Consider the following 22,800-nt stretch of genomic DNA (forward strand, 5'->3'; position numbering starts at 1 on the left):
AAAAGTAACTATGCCGAATTCACATAGTTCTCATCATTCTGATTTTCTTGGCTTAAACTTTAAATTTTCTCTTAACTCTAATTACCCCTGTGACCCCTAGAAACAAGGAAAATGTCAGAAATACGTGCAGTCTGAATCTGCATCCATCTTTCTCTAAGTGTTTCAGGGAAGCTTTTGCCTTTTTGCCATCAGGAGTGGACTGGACTGATCTCAAAAAATTAGAAGCAATGAGACAAAATGCTTCTTAGCATAAATTATTACTTTTGTTTAAGCAAAGTTTATTATGGGACTTTACACTTATGTGTTTTCAAGAAATAAGAAAGTGTGCAAATGTTCCTCAGAACACATACCGATTAAGGTGCTGATGTCACAGCTGAGGCAAGCTGCCATTGCTCTTTTCTGTTTATTTTGTTTATATTGATCTTTTTTGGGGGAACAGTTGTTGAGTTACTGATGTGTTGCTGTGGGAGAGATTGTTGACAGCGGTTCTGCTGTACTGGTGAACCTGGGAAAGTGAAACTGGGTGGCAGAGGGAAGTCAGTTTCACATGAGGCGGGAGTTTCGATCCTGACTCCACCACCTTCTAAGGGTTTGAGATTGGACAGGGATGTGCTACGTAGCCTCTCCCCACCTTGTTTCCTCACCTGTCACACAGGGATAATGATAACTACCTCAGAGGGCTGAAGGCTACGTTAACTGAGATGAGGTATGTAAAGCACCTATGTCAGTGGTAGCTATTATTAATATTAAATATGTTTTCTGTTTCTTTTTCTTGGTTGTAAATTGAATCAGTTCCAGTACCAAGGCAGACATCTGTTGGGCTCCCTCTGTGGGCGTAAGATCTGGGCATGGCGCTAGGGACACAGAGAAATGACATGTCCTGGTTCTCAAGGCGCTGTAGTGGAGACATATGCCATATGACACTGTGGGACAGGCATGGTGGGGAGACTGGTAAGGAGCCGGAGAGGCCTGCCTGGGAGAGGCAGAGATACAGAGAGGACAACCAGGTGGACAAGAAGGCAGCAGGCACCAAGCTAAGGCTGGGTTTGACATTATTGGCATTACTGGCCTGCCGGAGTACTGGCATTCAGAGTAGGATTCTTTTGTACCTACTTGCTAATAAACATTTTGATGTGCAGTGGAATGCACAGTAAACGTCATTACTGCGAATGCGTGGCACAGAGGAGTTAAGGATCCTACCGAGCCTCTGAATGGGAACTCGCTAAGGGAGTTCTCTGAGATGATACGCAGAAGCCTTTTGTAAAGTGACCTATCACCATGTGGGTCTTATAAATTTGGTTTTGTGTCCCATTTCCCATCACATTAGGCTCAGATGCCTCTGCATATTTTTTTCATTATATTTTACTTTTTCTTAACACATTTTTGGTTTGTAAGAGACCTATAACAACATTATAGAAAATTTGGAAAAATAGATAAAGACAGGAGGAGAAGAAAACAAACAAAAAACAGTCCACAGTTCCATAGCTATGTTAGTGCAGTGCATTTCTGTCTTTCTTCATCTTATCCCAGTTGTGTATAAAAACTCTCTTCCTCCCCTGCCTATTTTATATTGCTACAATTTGATTAACACAAATGTTAGAGAGGCCGAATTGTAAGCCATACGTTCTCTGTGGGGTGTTGAAGGAAAAAGGGTTGCAATAAGGATGGATTACCCCATGGGATTTGCCTGAGTGATGCTTGATGTAGAATTTTGGGAAATTAATGAGCTCCAGACCTTTTAAGCAATGGTTTCCCTCCCCAGTCACTGGTGAGCTGCTGTATCCTAAAAGTGTGGGGAAGTGGGATTGGGGGTGCTTGGGCGTGTCCATAACTTAGGACGGAACAGTTTTCACAGATTTTCACCATATGTGCCTCTACTATTGATTACCTGGTATTTTCTATTTACTCACTTTTAATTTAACTTAAGGAAATTTATTTTAAAAGGTAGCTCATATATCATTATTACATGATCAAGAGAAGGTAACTAGTAGTCATTACAGTGAAAAAAAACCATGTAATTAACTTTTAGTCTGATACTGATACTTGCCAAAGGCTCTAAGCCAAATTTCTGTTCTGTTAAAATGGGAGGTTAGCAAGTGTTGAAGATTTATTCACAGCACCCTATCATCAAAGAGAGACTTTATTTCAGTAGAATTACTGGAATAAAATCCTTGTATTGTATGTGTGTCAATTTAGTCCAAAAGTGCACAAAACAATGTAATTAACTTTTAGTCTGATACTGATACTTGCCAAAGCCAAATTTCTGTTCTGTTAAAATGGGAGGTTAGCAAGTGTTGAAGATTTATTCACAGCACCCTATCATCAAAGAGAGACTTTATTTCAGTAGAATTACTGGAATAAAATCCTTGTATTGTATGTGTGTCAATTTAGTCCAAAAGTGCCTCAGAATAAATGCCGTGATCCCTGCCTAATTTTCTTCTTAGAGGCTATTATTTCAGGTACCCTCATAAGGAATGAACACCTCAGTGCTGGATATTTAGAACTTCCAGTATTGTTATAGAAATCTATACCAGAGGATTTCATTACCTTAAGGGATGTTAGGAATAATTTTTCATCCATGAAATGGATGCCATTTGTATGAATGAGCTGTGGGAAGCCCGGGAGTCACTACTGGGGCAGGGTCCCGGGACAGTGGCTTGTCCTGCCATCAAGACACCCTGGTGTTTTTCTGAGTGTCTCTTGTCTAAGTACCAGAGGAAGTACCAGAGGAAGAAAGTGGGACGTCCTTCAGTTACAAAACAGGTTTGATGCCTGCTTAACAGTAAGTGTACCTTTGGCTGAATTTAGTCTATGACTTAACATACTCCCCAGCAGCAAGCTTGTGAGGAGTGGGATATATAGCTTGTACCTACCTTAACCGATTAAAAGACCCAGACCTTTTCCAAAAAGGTCAGCTTGCAGAAATTTTCTTACTCTCTGATTCAATGTGACTTAATGCCTAGCCTATTACCAAGCAGCACATCCTGAAATTTGGAAAAGATAGCCCTTGGGAAAGCTATGTTTGCATAACTCTGGCTTGTTTTCTAGCAGTCTGAGGCTAGATCAGTATTTTTCAAATTATCTTTGGAGAAGGGCCAGTTTTTCTTTTTTAAAATTTTAATTTTCAATACATTATGGGCTGATACTGTGAGTTACTAGAAAAATAAAACAGAAACCATACATATAAAATATAAGCCCGAAGTTTTTATTATTAGATTCAACCAAAAAAATGACATTCCAATAAACAATAGCAAACATAACATAGGAAAAAAGAAGAAATTGCAGAAATTATAGGGCTGATGACTTGCTACTCACAAGGCATAATGTCTACCTAAAATGTTTCAGGCTTTGATTTGATAACACTCATAGTAGACAAACAATTCTTGCAGAGTCCGTGTTGACAGGAAGGGAAGAATAGATTTTTAAAGCAATCTTAGCAAAGTCAGGATATTCATTTAATACTTTTATACAAAGTGAAGCAGGAACTTCCCTGGTGGTCCAGTGGTTAAGACTCTGCACTTCCACTGTAAGGCATGTGCGTCCGATTCCTGGTCAGGGAACTAAGATCCTGCATGCCACGCAGTGTGGCCAAAAACCAACAAATAAATAAAATGAAAATAAAAACTAAAAGCATGGAGAAGTTTTTGTTTTTTTAAACATCTTTATTGGAGTATAAATGCTTTACAATGGTGTATTAGTTTCTGCTCTAAAACAAAGTGAATCAGCTATACATATACATATATCTCCATATCTCCTCCCTCTTGCATCTCCCTCCCACCCTCCCTTTTCCACCCCTCTAGGAGGTCAGAGAGCACTGAGCTGATCTCCCTGTGCTATGCGACTGCTTCCCACTAGCTATCTATTTTATATTTGGTAGTGTATATATGTCCATGCCACTCTCTCAGTTTGTCCCAAAGTTTTAAAATAAAAAAAACTCAAAGTGAAACAAGTAATGCTATTATTTTCAAATTAATCTTCCATCCTTTATCAGTAACCAGTTTCAACAATTTTGTAGTAAATAACTTGCTTCTTGAAGAAAGAAATGATTTCTGGGTTTTATACACTGTTGGGTTATAGTTGACAATGAATGTGAAAGTGTTATATGTTGTGACATGGACTTAATGTACATTCCTGGCATGCAGCTTGTGCCACACATGTCCCACCCCGTGAGTTTGATAGCACCCTAACTGGCCTATGACTTGTTCAATGAACAAAGTCCCTGAGTACAAGCTTGGATGTCAGAGCAGTGTCAAAATGCTAGAAAAGTTTCTAGCTGCTTGACTTTCCATTTCTGTACTTATTTCACGGACCAGTAGCAAACCATTGGCCAATGGGCACAGATCTGCGGACCATTCTTTGAGTAGCACCAGTGCAGATGATCCTTTTTACTTACTCTGTCTCTCTATGTATGATTTATTTTTTTGGTGACTTCTTACTATGTTCATTTGTTCTGTACAATTAGATTTAATTATATACTGATTTTTCATTGTTTTCTATTTGTTTTTATGACTGTTTTCTCACCAACAATATTAAAATCTCTCTGAGGATGAGGATTTAGCATGGTGCTGAAAGTGCTTTTTTTTTTTTTTTTTTTAGGCAGGCGGACTCTCAACCACTGCACCACCAGGGAAGCCCTGAAAGTGCTTATTGAATACTCTTTAGGTGTATTGTATAACAGGTAAAACAACAACAACCATTGTGGTAGATTTACATTTAAAGATAGCAAACTTTACATGTAAAGTATAGAATATTATGGAATGTGCTATTATATCTTCAATGTTATCTATGCTTAAAATATTTATGGGGCTTCCCTGGTGGCGCAGTGGTTGAGAGTCCACCTGCCGATGCAGGGGACATGGGTTTGTGCCCCGGTCCGGGAGGATCCCACATGCCGCGGAGCGGCTGGGCCCGTAAGCCATGGCCGCTGAGCCTGCGCGTCCGGAGCCTGTGCTCTGCAACGGGAGAGGCCACAACAGTGAGAGGCCCCGTGTACCAAAAAAAAAAAAATATATATATATATGTATATATTTATGGATTGTTTAGGTTTAAAGAATAAAGGTAAAATGGGTGAAAGGGAACAAAAGGTTACAGTTGTAAAATAAGTCCTGGGGATATAATGTACAGCATGGTGACTCTAGTTAATAATGCTGTAGTGTGTTTGGAAGTTGCTAAGAGAGTAGACCTGAAAAGTTCTCATCACAAGAAAAAAAAGTGTAACTGTGTATGGTGATGGATGTTAAGTAGACTTACTGTGATCATTTTTCAGTATACACAAATCTTGAATCATTATGTTGTACACCTGAAACTAATATAATGTTATATGTCAATTATACCTCAATTAAAAAAAAAAAAGGCCAATAATAGAGGAATGGATTGTGTTATAGGTTTTGGTTTTTTTTTCTTGGTCAGAGATATTGTGTTAGTGGTAGATTTAAAAGTAAAACTAGTTGAAGATTTAGGGAAAGTCTTTTGTATCCAAAGTAAGTGATGTAAAATGTTGCAGGAAGGTTGCAAAATGGTGGCCCTCAAACTTGCTTTATTTGGCCCCAAATTGGAATATGTCACATGAAAAAAGTCCAGATTTCTAGCATCTCTTAAAAAAACTCTATAATGTTTGGCCCCATGGATAAAAGTGGCAATTAATTGCTCCCTGCCTGTTTTCCAGGTCCCCACCTGTGTCCCCATAGTCCCCATCTTTCACACGGGGTGTGTTTATAGCTGGCTTTGTTAATTTTCCTTACCTGCCTGGCCCCCAGGGGCATTGGAGTTTGTGACCCTTGGTACGGAGTAATGCGTCAAAATCCCTCTTGGATCACAGAATGTCCAGTGAGCAGGCTGTGGTGAAGTACACCTACTGAAAGAGAATCTGTCAGATTGCCCTACTAGTGATGTCACAACTCCTGTTACCCTGATTCTCAGGGCCTGCTCGGAATAGTTGCTGTTCTCTTTACCCCACCTTGCACCCTCCTCTGTCCCTACTCTCCTACTGGCCTTTCTAGAAACCTTCATGCATCATCCCCTGCTCGCCTCTTACAGCTTTCTCCTTTGAATTACACAGTTTTCACATGCAGTGCTGACCTTACAATGCTAACCTTACAATACTTTGTCTTCCTCGTTCAGGCCTGTTTGTTCCTTTAATCACACCTATCATACTTTGTAATCATATACTTATTTATGTGCTTACTTATTTAATACCAAGTTGTAAGCTGTGTGATGGGCCCTCCCTGCTTGTTCATCACTGAACTCTCAACCCCTGCTATTGTGTGTGGCATACATCAGGCACTCACATATTTGTTGGATGAATGAAACGATGGTATTGGCACAGTAGGCTTGAAGGTGGGTTGTGGAATTAATTTGCACCTCTGCAGTGTGGCAGTCAGTCCTGATTTAAAGCCCATTTCTATTTGAATTATCTCAGAAAATGAATGGAAATATTGATTGATGTTTTGATAAATTTATTAATGACAATTCTGGTGCTTGTGGTTTCACATTTGGGAATGTAGTACTTTAAAATTCTAAAAGTAATTTATTTATTGTACCTGTATTATCACAGATTGCAAAGTCTGATTTTTGGAGATTTACCAGAGGGGAGAAGTCCTTACTACTAATTGCTTGTGATTACAGTTCTGAGGGGAAAAATAAGTCACCATGAAATTAGTTTCATACTAATTAAAACTTCAGTGCTACGTAATAACTAGAACCGCTTGTCCATAAACTCTTTGGGGTTTTTGATCATAGCATTAAAAAAATAGATGCCTAAGCAAAAAAAAAAAAAAAAAACCAAAACAATCCCCATATTTGTGGAAAATACTACTAAAGTCCCACTTAAAAAAATCTTTGAACGTCTTTAGTGTTGATGGCTGGAAGGTTTGTTGGTTTGTTTGTTTTAAATATTATGAAGTATAACAAAGGGAATCTTTCTAAAGAAAATATTACGATTCTATTAAACCCTTAAAATTTTTCTACATTCGCACCAGAAGCTTATTTAAACATTTAATAATTTACTTTTTGTCCTGCTTTTGGTAGAAATTTTTTTTATACAGAGTAATAATTGTGGTTATTTGAAACCTCAAGACGAAAATATTCGTAAAAAGAAATCCTTTCGGAAATCACGGGGTTCTCTTCAGGGGTGGAGAAAATGGAGGAGAAATGAAAGAAACAAGAGTGCTCATTCCGTGATAAGATGTCTTTGGGGGATGAGGGGGATGGAGGGCAAAGAGGAAGAAGGAGGAAAGCTGGAGAAGTGCATTCTGGGGTAATTTGCATATCCTCAGCAATACCAGTGGGAGGCTGGGGTGAAGGAATTAAATCTGCTAAAGAACCAAAATACTGTTCTTTCTTATTATACCCCCACCTACTCAACCTACACATAACCCTGCACACATATTGATGCTTTTTATAATCCATGAATTTTGAAAGTCAAATACTTCAAGCTCATCAGCTGCAGTGAGAATCCAGTAGCATTTCTTTTTTTTTTTTTTTGGTACATGGGCCTCTCACTGTTGTGGCCTCTCCCATTGCGGAGCACGGGCTCCGGACGCGCAGGCTCAGCGGCCATGGCTCACGGGCCCAGCCGTTCTGCGGTACGTGGGATCTTCCCAGACCGGGGCACGAACCCGTGTCCCCTGCATCGGCAGGCGGACTCTCAACCACTGCGCCACCAGCGGAGCCCCAGTAGCTTTCTTTTGCAGTCCATTCAGTTGTGATCTTGCAGAAAATGTTTACTGGTTTTGTTTTATAGTTTGTATTTTAGCTGCACCACAGGGAAGGGTGGAAATATTTAGCTTGTTTGTCCTGAATATCCCGAGAGACTGGTGGATGCAAGCTTCTCTATTTGACACAGGTGGCTTATTAACTGTTCTTTTCTCCCCTCTGCCCTTGTAGTAAAAGAATTGAAAGCAGGTTAGAAAAAGCAGGTCAGGAGATTTAACAGAAGAAAAGTAAAGTAATATGTTTATGTCTCCTTCCATTTTTCAGAAAGCAGTACTCTTTCAGAGACAGTTGCAGAGGGATAAAAATACTTTCTTGTTTAAAGTAGTCCATTTTTTTTCTCCGTAATACATAAATTGTATAAATGGTGTAAGCAAACAGTATTTAAACAGCACTAGCCTATTATAAAATCTCCCAGGACAGTTTAAAATGATGGACCCAGGTTTGCAGAGCATGTTGGAGTCAAAGAGGAATGTTAATGGCACAGGAGAAAAGTAGCTGGACAAACATTTTGGTTGACTGCTCTTAAACCATCTGACCCTGCCCTGGTGGTGGAAAGAATGCGTTAACTTTTCTCACTTGTAGTTCCACTGGGGGAAGAAGACTCCGTGTGGAGTGAGCTGTTCTTTCTCTTAACTGTGACTCCTCAGTTATGTATCATGTTTAGGTAAGTTTTAGAGTTGGTTATTTAGAATTCAAAATGTATTCTTCCATAGAAATAATGTTTTAATTCAGTGATAGAAATGCAGTGGAAAGAGTCCTGGACCTGCAGTCAGATTTTGGAGTTAGATGAAGTCAGGGTTTCTCAACCTCACCACTGTTGACATTTTGGGCTGGTTAATTATTTGTCCTGGGGGTTGTCCTGTGTGTTCATTGTTGAAGGTTTAACAGCATCCCTGGCCTCACCCACTGGATGTCAGTATCAGTCCCCCCCAGTCACAACAATCAAAAATGTTCCCAGACATCGCCAGATGTTCTCCGGAGGGAAAAATCATCCCTGGTTGAAAACCACTGCTCTAAATATATGAGCTGAGCTTGGTCAGATTATATAACACCCCTTAGCCTGTTTTTCTCTCTAAGTTGGGTATGACTTATTTCAAGAGAGATAGGCAGTGGTTTTGAATGTGCTTTGTAGTCTATCCACGCATGTCTCTCTGTGTGTATATACGTACATATATTTAGTGTATGCACACCTAAATAGATTTCCCAGTGTTGAGCCATTGTTTTATTTCTGGAATAAAACTTATTGATCATGATTGTTCTTTAGGACCATTTCTGTATTAGATTTTCTAATATTATATTTAAAATGTTTTATACCAAGAGTCATAAGAGAGTTTGGCCTATAGCAGTGTTTCTCAAAATATGGTCCCTTTGCCAGCACCAGGTACTGACGGAATGTGACCTACTCTTTGGTAGTGTGCAGGTGAATATTTTAAAAATTGTAATAGGCATACAATTACTTTAATTAATTTTGACAGAGGATACTGATTTTCTATTTATGATAGTGGTAGAAATTTATCTTTTAGAGTAGCCAATCAGTTTAAATGCACATTAAATAATATTTAAATGTACTATAGGTGGTATCTGGATCTGTTAAAAATTGTGAAGATGGTACTGGAGTGATTGAGGTTTGGGAAACATTGGCCTATAAAGTAGTGTGTGTGTATGTATGTGTATGTATGCGTGTGTGTGCGTGTGTGTGAGTGGGGAGGAAAGCTCTATATGTATCCTTGTTGGCTTTGGTTTGCAGGTTCTGTGAGCCTCTTAAATGTTCAGAAGCTTTCCATATAGGGGTTATCAGTTCTTCAAAGGCTTGTTGGAGTTCACCTATAAAGCCATCTGGGTGTCCCTTTTTTTAGAAGTAGTGTTTTTTTTTAATGACTTTTCTAATGCTTCCCAGAGTTATTGGTCTGTGCAGTATTTTCACCTCTTCCAGGTCCTTCTTGACCTAGAATACTTCTTCTTTTTTGTTTTTTTTAATATCTTTATTGGAGTATAATTGCTTTACAATGGTGTGTTAGTTTCTGCTTTATAACAAAGTGAATCAGTTATACACATACATATGTTCCTGTATCTCTTCCCTCTTGCATCTCCCTCCCTCCCACCCTCTCTATCCCACCCCTCTAGGTGGTCACAGAGCACCGAGCTGATCTCCCTGTGCTATGCGGCTGCTTCCCACTAGCTATCTATTCTATGTTTGGTAGTGTACATATGTCCATGCCACTCTCTCACTTTGTCACAGCTAACCCTTCCCCTCCCCATATCCTCAAGTCCATTCTCTAGTAGGTCTGTGTCTTTATTCCCGTCTTACCCCTAGGTTCTGCATGACCTTTTTTTTTTTTTTTTCTTAGGTTCCATATATATGTGTTAGCATACGATATTTGTTTTTCTCTTTCTGACTTACTTCACTCTGCTTCTTTTAAAGTGACATCAGATCATGTTACCTCTTTGTTCTCTCACAGAACTTGAATAAGTCAGGTCGTTCCAGCTTTTTTCCCTTTTGCCTCTGTCCTTCCTTGACCACTTCATTAAAAGATGAACCCCTTTCCTTGTATCTCCCCACTAACCATCTTTATTTTTCTTTGTGGTACTTATCACCACATGACATGCTACATGGTTATTTCTCTCTGTCCCTCAACATCCCTGCTCCCTCTGTCCCAGGGAAGCTCTACAGTGGGAGAGACTTCATCTGTTTTGTTGACTGTGATAGACCTCGTGCTTGGCATATAGAAAGGTCCTCCGTAAATGTTTGTTGAATGATTAGTATATTTATATTTTCTTAGAAAATTATCCACTTGGTTAGAGTTTCAAATTTATTGGTGTAAATCTGAAGTATTCTGTAAATACTGAATTAGCAGTTGTGTCCTCTTTCTCATTTTTAGTGTTGCTTTTTTCTGTTTTTCTTCTTTTTAAAAATCAGGCTAACCTGTGATTTGTGTGCTCTATTGGTCTTTTAAAAGTATCATCTTTTGCTTTATTAATCAAGTTAATTTCTTTGTTTTTTCTTTCATTAATTGCTGTTTTATCCTTTTTCTTTCTGCTATCCCAATGTTTAAAAATTATTTTAAAAGTTCTTTTTAAACTATAAAATCTTGTTAATATAATATTTTATTCTTGTTATTGTGGATCAACCTTTAACAGGCTACTTAAGGCACAATGTAGCCCAACACCCATACGTAAGTCAGCAGCCGCGCATGCGCATCAGGCAGGAAACTAACACAGTAACCCCAGAGTAACTGGACTTTCACAGGCACAGGTAGAACTCTGCTGTGTTCTTCACACTTATTCTAGCTTTGTCATCTTGAGCAACTTGCTTAATCTCTCTGACTTCAGTGGGTAAAACTGTGGAGAGTAATAATGGTTGTGAAATTTTGTGAAGAGTAAGTGAGAAAATATGTGTAGGAAGCATGGTTCCTAAATGTAGAAGGCATGTTCAGAACCTCCTTCTCCAGTATTTGAGTGCCTGATACATAAGGTTTGATCATACACTCCATCCCAAAGAACTCACAAATAAACAAATAATTCAAGTCAAGTAGAAGAGATATGTCAGGGAAAAAGGGAGTGAACTTGAATTCTTATGAGGGTGAGGGCTGCTGTGGAGGAAGAAGGGGAGAATTGTGCTCTAGATGGAAGGGTAACATAAAACAGAAAGTAACATGATGTAGAGGTTTGTGTACCCGTGGGCTGGCATGGATCTGTAAGCATCCCCCTGAAGCCCATGCCATTTGCCTGGTGGGTAGACAGAGGAAGAGGAAGGAGAGATAACTGCTGTGATGATCATATGAGACAGCCTTGCTACCAGGTGTCTCTGGCTTGGAGGGACTGAGTGGAGAATTAGTCAGGTAGAAGCATTCAGGAGGTGAGCCCAGGAGAGTATGGACTGCATCTCTGTGATTGGGGGTTGGCTGTACCAGAGTCCAGGCACCACTGCTTCTCCAGGCATTGCATGGCCTCTGCCATTTTTGAATCAAGCAAGCATGGGCTACTCCCAGATTAGAAGCACCTGGGGTTGATTTGACAGCAGGAGTCATTGGGTTGGCTCTGCTGTGGAAGACTCATGAAGAGCAGAGCAAAGCCTGTGGTGGGAAAAGTACTTTAATTAAGTTTTTGGGTATAATTTAATAAACAACATATTAGACACTGCTTATGGTGTAAATTTTTGTGTTTGTGTTTCTGTCCCTGTGAGAGGGCGGAACTGGCCTTGAGCAGAGGCTTGGTAAATATCAGTTCCAGTTCAGCTACCTTCTTGTTTCCTTTTTCCCCACCCAATTCTTCTGGGCTGTGCCCTGAACTCTGCTGTTACTGGGAGACACCCTTCTGCAGTAGCAGAGTACTGGCCCTCTCCTTTCCCCTTCCCCGTCCTTCTACTGCTCTTGGCCGTCTGGGTGGAGGAACGCGATAGTGGGGAGTGGTGGGATCACTTGGTGGCATCAGGATAGTAGGTTTTTTCCCTGGCCCCTGACTCCTCTGTTCCCCTTTCTCTCTTGCTGCTCTTAAACGATACTGAAGACTGACACTGAACAATCTAATCTCCTGCCTCTGTACCTCAAGGGTACACTTGTGCCCTTAGAACTGGACAAGAGGCCCTCCCTCCCCGCGGGTCTAGGAGTCCACAGGGTCAAGCAACGCATCCACCTGGAGCCTGTGCCTAGATTCGCCCTGCCTTCTGAAACACCCTCTAGGCACTCTGGGTACTGGATTTCCCTGCCCCAAAGCCCCAAGCCTGCTTCTAGGGCCTTCTTGGCCTCTTCATGGGAGTTCCTATTAAGGATAGACAGGGAAGCCAGTGTGCACACCCTTAGGCCCAAGGGGTGTCTAGAAGGCAGTTTTTTATAGAAGGTGTGAATAGGGCTTGAGGAGCTGGCTCCGTGTCCACAAGTATGCACGAATGAGGCCCTTTGTCTTGGACAGAGCTGGGGGTAGAAAGAGAAGGGTACCTGGCCCCTTTGGCAAGTCACATTCCGGTTAGAATTCTCCATTCAGACCTGGCCTTTCAAGTCATTTTGAGAGTCAAGGTAGGAGAATAGAATATATTTGTTAGGTTAATTTATAGCCTTTCAGTATTTAGACATATGGGAGGAGGTGAGCCTCCATTTGTACTTTTGCCCTGAACCTTCAGTTGGTAGCAGTGGACCTGCATAAGAGCATGGCTCCAGCTCCTGTTGGTATTGGAAGGATCAAGGCTGGGTAAAGAGCATGTTCCCTCCACCCAGCGTAAGCTCCATCGGGCAGGGACCATCACTGCTCCAGCTCTCCATTGTTTCTTAGAACAAAGCCTGGCACATACTTGTTAAATGAAAGAAGGAATAGTCATGAGATCTGAGCAGCAGTGGAAAGGAGGGAATTATTCACTAGTGGAGGGGAAGAGAAGGGAAGTTCCCTTCATCACTGGGGTGAGATTATGTGTAACAGACGGAGTCAGCTGTTCCAGGATGCTCTTCAGTATCCATTTTCCTCTTGGATCATGCAAAGTTTGAAAAGTTATGTAACATTTAGGGACAGTTATGTGAATTTGTTAATATATTGTTGTTTGACTTTGTACCTGTAGCATGTTTTCTCTCTGAGGGAAGGAAACTTCACAATAATGTCCTGATTCACATTTTCACCAGAAATATCCATTACAGGATGGTATGTAGTTCAACTAAGTTGAAAGGAAGGAAGGAAGGAAGGAAGGAAAGAAGAAGGAAAACAAACATAAACAACCCCCCCACCCCGACTACCAGAGTTGGTTAAATGAAGACAAATAAATAGGAAATATGTTATAAAACTATTGTGTTTGTTTTTGATCATTGAGACTAAATTTGAAAGCAAAATGGGAATATTATATTTTATGACTATCTTTTCATGTAAGTCCTAGCACTATTTTGAAAGCATTTTCAAAATAAATAAAACTATGGGAGTTAGATTCAAGGAAAGTCAGGGTTTTCATAGTGAAGAATACTTAGCTCAAGGTGACTTGAGTGATTAAGTTCACTTGTAATCTAAATCATCTGTGGGGACCGGGGGTGGGGAAGTGCAGAAGAGAACGTGAAGTGGGATTCCTCCTGTGTAATGGTCCTTTTCTGAGGAACGTACAGTAACTGAAACTTAGTAAAATAGTATATACTGATCTTGTTTCCGGCTTCAGAAAATTATGCAACAACTCTTTCTGTATGATGCTCAAGAGAAGTGTAAGCATTCATATTTCCAAACCAGAAGATATCATTTTCCTTTTATATTTAATTAGAAGTAAGCCTAAGTCACTTAATGTTTTGATCTATGATCATACTTATGGGCTTAGATATTGAGAATCTTTTACATTTTAAAGGAGCATTTAAAAAATCTAAAGCAGGAGAAACTCTGCCCTCATGAATGTAAATGAAAAACACATGGAGGACTTAGACTACTAGTGCTAATTTGAGAATTGGTAGTTAGTTCCTAATTGTGGCATCCCTTCCCACTATCTCTTTAAGACCACGCAAAAATTGAAAGAATTTCACGGTAAAGAAAACATTAAAAAAATTTGTCACCTTTTATAACTTATAATTGTAAAAAGTTATTCTGATATTTTAGGGTTTTCTTAAAAGAGATAAAGAAAATGTGTTTCTGCTGCTGCTAGCTTATTTTTTGTTACATGAAAATTCTGTGTAGTATTACTTTAATTACCACTTTCTGAACAAGGATATCAAAATAAGTAGGTGGTTTCATTATGTTTTTATCTGCACTCACTTTATCTTTCCTCCTTATCCTTATCTACATTTGTATTTCAAAGAGAAAAATCTTTACTTTTGGCAATGGTTTAACCCAGCCAATTAGGGCAGGAAAATTAAGGATGTCCTTGCCATTGGAAATTTGCCCTCCATCTGTGGACATTGTGTCCCTCAAGCCAAGTCTGCCTTGACCTTGGTTTCTGAAGTGTTGAGTCCGGGATAGGTGACTGCCTTGTTGACAGAGAAAGGGTGGAGGACAAAAAGAAGTAGCAGCAGGGAATGTGGATAAGAAATGGTGATGTGGAGGGGGCAGTGGTTGTCCTTCAGTTAAGTATAGTCTAGGTAAGTGATTCCCAGTGCTGTTCTGAGACATTTTTGTGGGTTTAGAAAAACATGGACAATGTACTGAGCTTTTTATTAAAACAGGTTATTTAACTTAAGGAATTAAATGGTAAAGTGGTAAAATGGTGTTAATTGTGCTAGTTTTTTTTTCCTCTTAAATACCTTTGTTTGACAAAATATAAAGCTACTGTATGCCAGTCTGCAGAATGTTTTTGGAATTTTATTGTTCTGTGAAACCCAAAGTCTACCGTTCATTCTTTTAGTGGCAGCAACAATTACTTTGTTAGCATTTGGTCTTTTTTCCTAGCAGTGGGAATTGTTTCTATGAAAATTATTTGAAATGCTCACATCTTTTAATTAATTTTAGAATATTTTATGTGTGTATATATGTTTGTATATATGTGTTTTATGTATCTATGTATTAAGGAGATCAACCTACTGCTAATGCCTATGTTGTCTTTAGGTCAGGGGATGGGGAATTGGGCTTTCAGTTTGCTTTATCTTGAGTTATATCAACTTATATGTTGTGCTTTCTTTTTTCTAAAAGTTGATAATTTAAAGTGCTGGGTCTTAGTGAAAAAACTTGAGGAAAGGAAGTTTTATAGTTCTTTAGAGTGTTTTCACATGTACTATCTCATTTAATTCTCACTGCTTGGAGTCATAGAGATAGCATTATTCATTTGAGAATTTCAGTTATGAGCAAGGAGTTTACTGTGCCTTTTTTTGTTTTGTTTTTGAGGAGGGACATTTTTAAGGGTGCTCAAGGTTAGAACAAAATATGTACTAGAACTTGAAATGAAATGGAATCTCAGACTCATTATCCCATCTCTTGTCATATGTTTTTATAGAAAAGAGTAGAAATGTAATACACAGGTGAACTTTGTTGTAACAACATCAGGTCTCTCTGAAAGGACATGCACTTTAATCCTTAACTCAGAATAATTCAGAATAATGTAGTTAAAAGAAATAAAACCTTTGAGGAAAAGAACTTTCTGGAATTCCTTGAGTTCTTTAGAGAGGTGTTGGGCATTTTGTTAACATTGATGTTTAGTGTATATTAAGTTCTTTTTAAAATTTAATTTTTGTCCATTTAAAAGAATGCATGGGGAATTCGCTGGTGGTCCAGTGGTTTGGACTATGAGCTTCCACTGCACAGGGCACAGGTTTGATCCCTGGCTGGGGAACTAAGATCCCGCATGCCACATGGCAAGGCCAACAAAAAAAAGTCAAAACAATAATGATAACAAAATAAAATAAAATAAAAGAATGCATGCATTTTAATATGTTGTTGAGTCCAAGAGTGAGAAGCAAGGCCTAGGATTCAATGTAATATGAAAAGTTGCAGAGTGAAGGACTCTAAATTTGCCTTTGAGAAGGTTATCAGTAAAGATAAAAGATGTCTGAAACTGTCTTTGGATTCTAATAATAAATCCAGCATCATTTTCCAAGTTAAGCCCTGTCTAAATAGCTTATTTTCTTCTGCATTCCCAAGTCTTTTCAGGGTCTCTTGCTTTGAAACTGTTAAATCCAAATAGCATTATTTTCATTTATTTGTCTAATGTGTTTAAGTTAGCAAACTAGCATTGATTTCAAAAATCAAGAATGCTTAATGCTGGCAAAGGTCCAGTGAAATTAGTACTTTTATATCCTGCAGTCAGAATGAATTTAAGCTTTTTTTGAAAGCAGTTTGTCAGTACAGCATAAGAACTTTAAATGTGACCTTTTAATTCCACTTCTGGGTTCCTATTCTAAGAAATAATCAGAAATACATACAAACTTTATGCACAAAGATGTTCACCGTAATATTATTCATAAAAATGAACAAAAAGAGGACTTTTGGGCTATTTCCAACAAGTGGGAATAGTTAGAAAAATTATATAGTCAAGCAATAATGTATTTATATAGCTTCTAAACTGATACACGCTGAAAAGTTTGAATTAAATGAGAAAAGAAAACACTTATGCTAGAATGTTAAGAGGAGAAAAAAACAGGATGTAAGATTTATACAACTTCCAGTTATTAGGGAGTGACAGCAGCTCTTGACGTTCCAGTGTGCCTTTACCTTCCTGACGAATTGATGTACTATCATTGCTGAATAGTGGCTTTGTGATTCACTCAGTCAAGTCAGCAGCCACTCATTTCCCATTCACTCTGCCAGATATTAAGCTGGGCCCTGAGGTACAAAGATGAAAAGCCTAAAGTCTCTAGTATCTGAATGCAAACCTGATGTTCACTCATAAGTGTTTACTAGTATGGAGTTCTAGTTAAATCTCGCTGCCTGGATTTCTTTCCCGGGTGGAAGGCTTTGTTTTCTTTAGGAATCAAGGTGGGACAAACGAAAGCACAGTCTAAAAGTGGTTAGGAAATCCAACTTACCTTAGGAAATCTTAAGGGGGCCATTTGGTCTGAACAATTTCAGAATGCATATTTTGGGGGGAATCTAAAGATCCTAGAATTAAGATTTGGGAGTAAGAATCGATATGCTTTTTAATGTCGTGTCCACATTCCTCCCTCCTTTGGGCTCCTAAAGACCTTCATCCGGTCTGGTTTGAACTAGTCTGTGCTGTCAAGCTGGGATGGGTCTGTCTTCCCCACTTAACGGAGAATCCCTAAAAGGCAGGTACCAAGACTTACCTTTTAGTCTACTTCCCTTCAGCCTTTCACAATGTCTGGTAAATGGTAGGTACTGTATAAATGCTTGGAAAAAATGAATTACTAATTTCTGTACAGTTAATAACCAGTGTGATACCGAATAGATGGATGAAGAAAAACCAGGTTAACATTTGAGTGACATACAAAACACATGGCCTCCTCAGTGCCATCACTCTTCAGGGCTGAACTTGTAGGAAGAATATCTACTCTGTTTTACAGGCCAGTGAGATTATATAGTGTTTCATACCTACTATTGATATCTCACCAGAACTTAAATTTGAAACTAATTATAAAGCAACATAAGCTCCTTGGAAGAAAAGTGCTATGCATATCTGAATTGGAAATTTGATTATTTTTAACTCCAGTGGGAGTTCGGTGGCAAATGAAGAGTGAAAAAGGGCTTAAGATTTGGAGGAAAACATGCTGGAAAAAGAATGAGTGTGCTAATTATAAAAAATGCTTGAGATTAGTCATACTGATAGAATATAAACACATGAGAATTACTATATAGGTACATGTGCATTTATAAATATATGTAGGTATATATATGTATATATATATGGAAAACGTTAATCAGTGTTTCTCATATCAGCACCAGTATATTGCAGTTGTGAATGATAAAAACAAAAATTGTTGAAAACATCAATAAATATTCTCTGAGTCTTATGTTTCAAAACTGTACTAGTAATGCAACAGATTTCTGTGCATTAATTTTTTTTTTTTTTTTTTTTTTTTTTTTTGGTACGGGGGCCTCTCACTGATACGTTACCAGATTCATTGATTAGCTCTCGTAGTTTTCTGGTGCCGTCTTTAAGATTCTCTATGTATAGTATCATGTCATCTGCAAACAGTGACAGTTTTACTTCTTCTTTTCCGATTTGGATTCCTTTTTTTTTTTTATTTTTTTTTTTATTTTTGGATTCCTTTTATTTCTTTTTCTTCTCTGATTGCTATGACTAAAACTTCCAAAACTATGTTGAATAATAGTGGTGAGAGTGGGCAACCTTGTCTTGTTCCTGATATTAGAGGAAATGGTTTCAGTTTTTCACTACTGAGAACGATGTTGGCTGTGGGTTTGTCATATATGGCCTTTATTATGTTGAGGTAGTTTCTGTTTCTGCCCACTTTTTGAAGAGTTTTTATCATAAATGGGTGTTGAATTTTGTCAAAAGCTTTTTCTGCATCTATTGAGATGATCATATGGTTTTTATCCTTCAGTTTGTTAACATGGCGTATCACATTGACTGATTTGTGTATATTGAAGAATCCTTGCATTCCTGGGATAAATCCCACTTGATCATGGTGTGTGATCCTTTTAATGTGCTGCTGGATTCTATTTGCTAGTATTTTGTTGAGGATTTTTGCATCTATGTTCATCAGTGATATTGGCCTGTAGTTTTCTTTTTTTGTGACATCTGTATCTGGTTTTGGTATCAGGGTGATGGTGGCCTTGTAGAATGAGTCTGGGAGTGTTCCTCCCTCTGCTATATTTTGGAAGAGTTTGAGAAGGATAGCTGTTAGCTCTTCTCTAAATGTTTGATAGAATTTGCCTGTGAAGCCATCTGGTCCTGGGCTTTTGTTTGTTGGAAGATTTTTAATCACAGTTTCAATTTCAGTGCTTCTGAATGGTCTGTTTATATTTTCTGTTTCTTCCAGGTTCAGAAGGTTGTGCATTTCTAAGAATTTGTCCATTTCTTCCAAGTTGTCCATTTTATTGGCATAGAGTTGCTTGTAGTAATCTCTCATGATCCTTTGTGTTTCTGCAGTGTCAGTTGTTACTCCTTTTTCATTTCCAATTCTGTTGATTTGAGTCTTCTCCCTTTTCTTCTTGATGAGTCTGGCTAATGGTTTATCAATGTTGTTTATCTTCTCAAAGAACCAGCTTTTAGTGTTACTGATCTTTGCTATTGTTTCCTTCATTTCTTTTTCATTTATTTCTGATCTGATCTTTATGATTTCTTTCCTTCTCCTAACTTGGTTTTTTTGTTTTGTTTTGTTTTGTTCTTCTCTTCTCTAATTGCTTTATGTGTACGGTTAGGTTGTTTATTTGAGATTTTTGTTTCTTGAGGTAGGATTGTATTGCTATAAACTTGTCTCCTAGAACTGCTTTCAGGTTTTGGGTCATAGATTTTGGGTCATCATGTTTCATTGTCATGTGTTTCCTCTTTGATTCAGTGATCTCTTGGTTGTATAGTAGCATATTGTTTAGCCTCCATGTGTTTGTATTTTTTACGATTTTTTCCCTGTAATTGATATCTAGTCTCATAGCGTTGTGGTTGGAAATGATACTTGATATGATTTCAATTTTCTTAAATTTACTGAGGCTTGATTTGTGACCCAAGATATGATCTGTCCTGGAGAATGTTCCATGAGCACTCGAGAACAAAGTGTATTCTGTTGTTTCTGGATGGAATGTCCTATAAATATCAGTTAAGTCCATCTTGTTTAATGTATCATTTGAAGCTTGTGTTTCCTTATTTATGGTCATTTTGGATGATCTGTCCATTGGTGAACTGCTGGGTAGAGTAATCTTGGTCGTGGGTTTTTCCCTTTCATCACTTTAAATATGTCCTGCTGCTCCCTTCTGGCTTGCAGAGTTTCTACTGAAAGATCAGCTGTTATCCTTATGGGCATTTCCTTGTATGTTATTTGTTGCTTTTCCCTTGCTGCTTTTACTACTTTTTCTTTGAATTTAATTTTTGATAGTTTGATTAAAATGTGTCTTGGTGTTTTTCTCCTTAGATTTATCCTGTATGGGACTCTTTGTGCTTCCTGGACTTGATTGACTATTTCCTTTCCCATGTTAGGGAAGTTTTCAACTTTAATCTCTTCAAATATTTTCTCAGACCCTTTCTTTTTCTCTTCTTCTTCTGGGAGTCCTATAATTCGAATGTTGGTGCATTTAATGTTGTCCCAGAGGTCTCTGAGACTGTCCTCAATTCTTTTCATTCTTTTTTCTTTATTCTGCTCTGCAGTAGTTATTTCCACTATTTTATCTTCCAGGTCACTTATCTGTTCTTCTGCCTCAGTTATTCTGCTATTGATTCCTCCTAGGGTATTTTTAACTTCATTTATTGTGTTGTTCATCATTGTTTGTTTGCCCTTTAGTTCTTCTAGGTCCTTGTTAAATGTTTCTTGTATTTTCTCCATTCTCTTTCCAAGGTTTTGGATCATCTTTACTATCATTCCTCTGAATTCTTTTTCACATAGACTGCCTATTTTCTCTCCGTTTGTTTGGTCTGGTGGGTTTTTACCTCGCTCCTTCATCTGCTGCATATTTCTCTGTTTTCTTATTTTGTTTAACTTACTGTGTTTGGGGTCTCCTTTTCGCAGGCTGCAGCTTCATAGTTCCTGTTATTTTTGGTGTCTGCTCTCAGTGGGTGAGGTTGGTTCAGTGGCTTGTGTAGGCTTCCTGGTGGAGGGGAGTGGTGGTGCCTGTGTTCTGGTGGGTGGGGCTGTATCTTGTCCTGGTGGGCAGGGCCATGTCTGGTGGTGTGTTTTGGAGTGTCTGTGAACTTAGTATGACTTTAGGCAGCCTCTCTGCTAATGGGTGGGGTTGTGTTCCTGTCTTGCTAGTTGTTTGGCATGGGGCATCCAGCACCGGAGCTTGCTGGCTGTTGGGTGGAGCTGGGTCTTAGTGTTGAGATGAAGATGTCTGGGAGAGCTCTTGCTGATTGATATTATGTGGGACCTGGAGGTTTCTGGTGGTCCAGTGTCCTGCACTTGACCCTCCCACCTCAGAGGCTCAGGCCTGACACCCGGCCAGAGCACAAAGACCCTGTCAGCCACATGGCTCAGAAGAAAAGGAGGAGAGAAACCCTCCCCCCCAAAAAAAACAAAAGCAAAGAAACGAACAGACAGAACCCTAGGACTAATGGTAAAAGCAAACCTATACAGACAGAATCACACAAAGAATCGTACACAGACACACTCACAAAAAGAGAAAAAGGAAAAAAAGTATGTGTGTGTGTGTGTATATATATATATATATATATATATACACACATACATAGAAAGGAAGAGAGCAACCGAACCAATAAGCAAGCCCACCAGTGATAATAAGCACTAAATACTATACTAAGATAAACATAAAACGAAAACAAATTAGATGCAGAAGACAAACCTCAAGCCTACAGTTGCTCCCAAAGTCTGGTGCCTCAATTTCGGGAACATTTGTTGTCTATTCAGGTATTCTTCAGGTGCAGGGTTTATCAAGTTGATTGTGGAGATCTAATCTGCTACTCCTGAGGCTGCACTGAGAAATTCCCCTTTCTCTTCTTTGTTCTCACAACTCCTGGGGTTCAGTTTTGGTTTTGGCCCCACCTCTTTGTGTAGGTCACCCTCAGGCATCTGTTCCCCGCCCAGACAGTAGGGAGTTAAAGAGGTGGCGGATTAGGGCTGTCTTGCTCATTCAGGCCAGGGGGAGGGAGGGATACGGTAGTCATAATTGGAATGTGGGGTGAGCCTGCAGTGACAGAGGCCAGCATGATGTGGCAACAGGGTGAGGTGCACCGTGTGTTCTCCCGGGGAAATTGTCCCTGGATCGCAGGACCCTGGCAGTGGCATGCTGCAGAGGCTCCTGGTGGGGTGTGGATAGTGACCTGTGCTTGCACACAGGATTTTTGGTGCCAGCGGCAACAGCGTTAGTGTTTCATGCCCATCCCTGGGGGTGCGAGCTGACAGCCACTGCTCATGCCTGTCTCTGGAGCTCACTTAGGCGGTGCTCTGCCTTCTGTGGGCACATGGGGAAGGAATCCCCTCTCCTCGTGCACCCCAAAACAAAGGTCTCCTGCCTCTCCGGCAGTTCCAGACTTTTTCCTGGACTCTGTTGCATCTAGCCGTGGCGCACTAGCTCCCTACAGGCTGTGTTCATGCAGCCAACCCTAGTCCTCTCCCTGGGATCCGACCTCCGAAGCCGGAGCCTTAGCTCCCAGCCGTCACCCTCCCCAGCAGGTGAGCAGACAAGCCTCTTGGGCTGGTGACAGACAAAAGAAACATACGTTTTTAAAAAAGGGATAGACAATACCTAATACACTGACTTCCCTAATTTACTCTTTGAAAGATAATTGGATTGAGAATTCAGATACTCAGTGTTAAAAAGAAGAGTATTTGCATTAGTAGCAAAGATATAACTGAATTTGTTTATTATCCTAATTCTGATCTTATTAGAAACATTCAGGCAGATTTTTCTGAAATACCCTGAATGTGCTTATTTTAATCAGCGGTCTGTATTCTGTTTCCCCCTCTACTTTACAGCAGAGGTTCTGTCTTTTTTTTTTTGAAGAGTCACGATCTTTAAGGTTACATCTCTGTTTTCTATCATTACAAATTTGAAAAGCCTTTGTTGTTTTTGTCAATAAAATCCATCTGTTGAGTTTTTTTTTTTTTTTTTTTTTTTTTTTTGGAA

Source organism: Neophocaena asiaeorientalis, unplaced genomic scaffold (assembly GCF_003031525.2).
Source record: "Neophocaena asiaeorientalis asiaeorientalis breed wild unplaced genomic scaffold, Neophocaena_asiaeorientalis_V1.1 scaffold24, whole genome shotgun sequence".
In the NCBI taxonomy this organism is placed as follows: domain Eukaryota; kingdom Metazoa; phylum Chordata; class Mammalia; order Artiodactyla; family Phocoenidae; genus Neophocaena; species Neophocaena asiaeorientalis.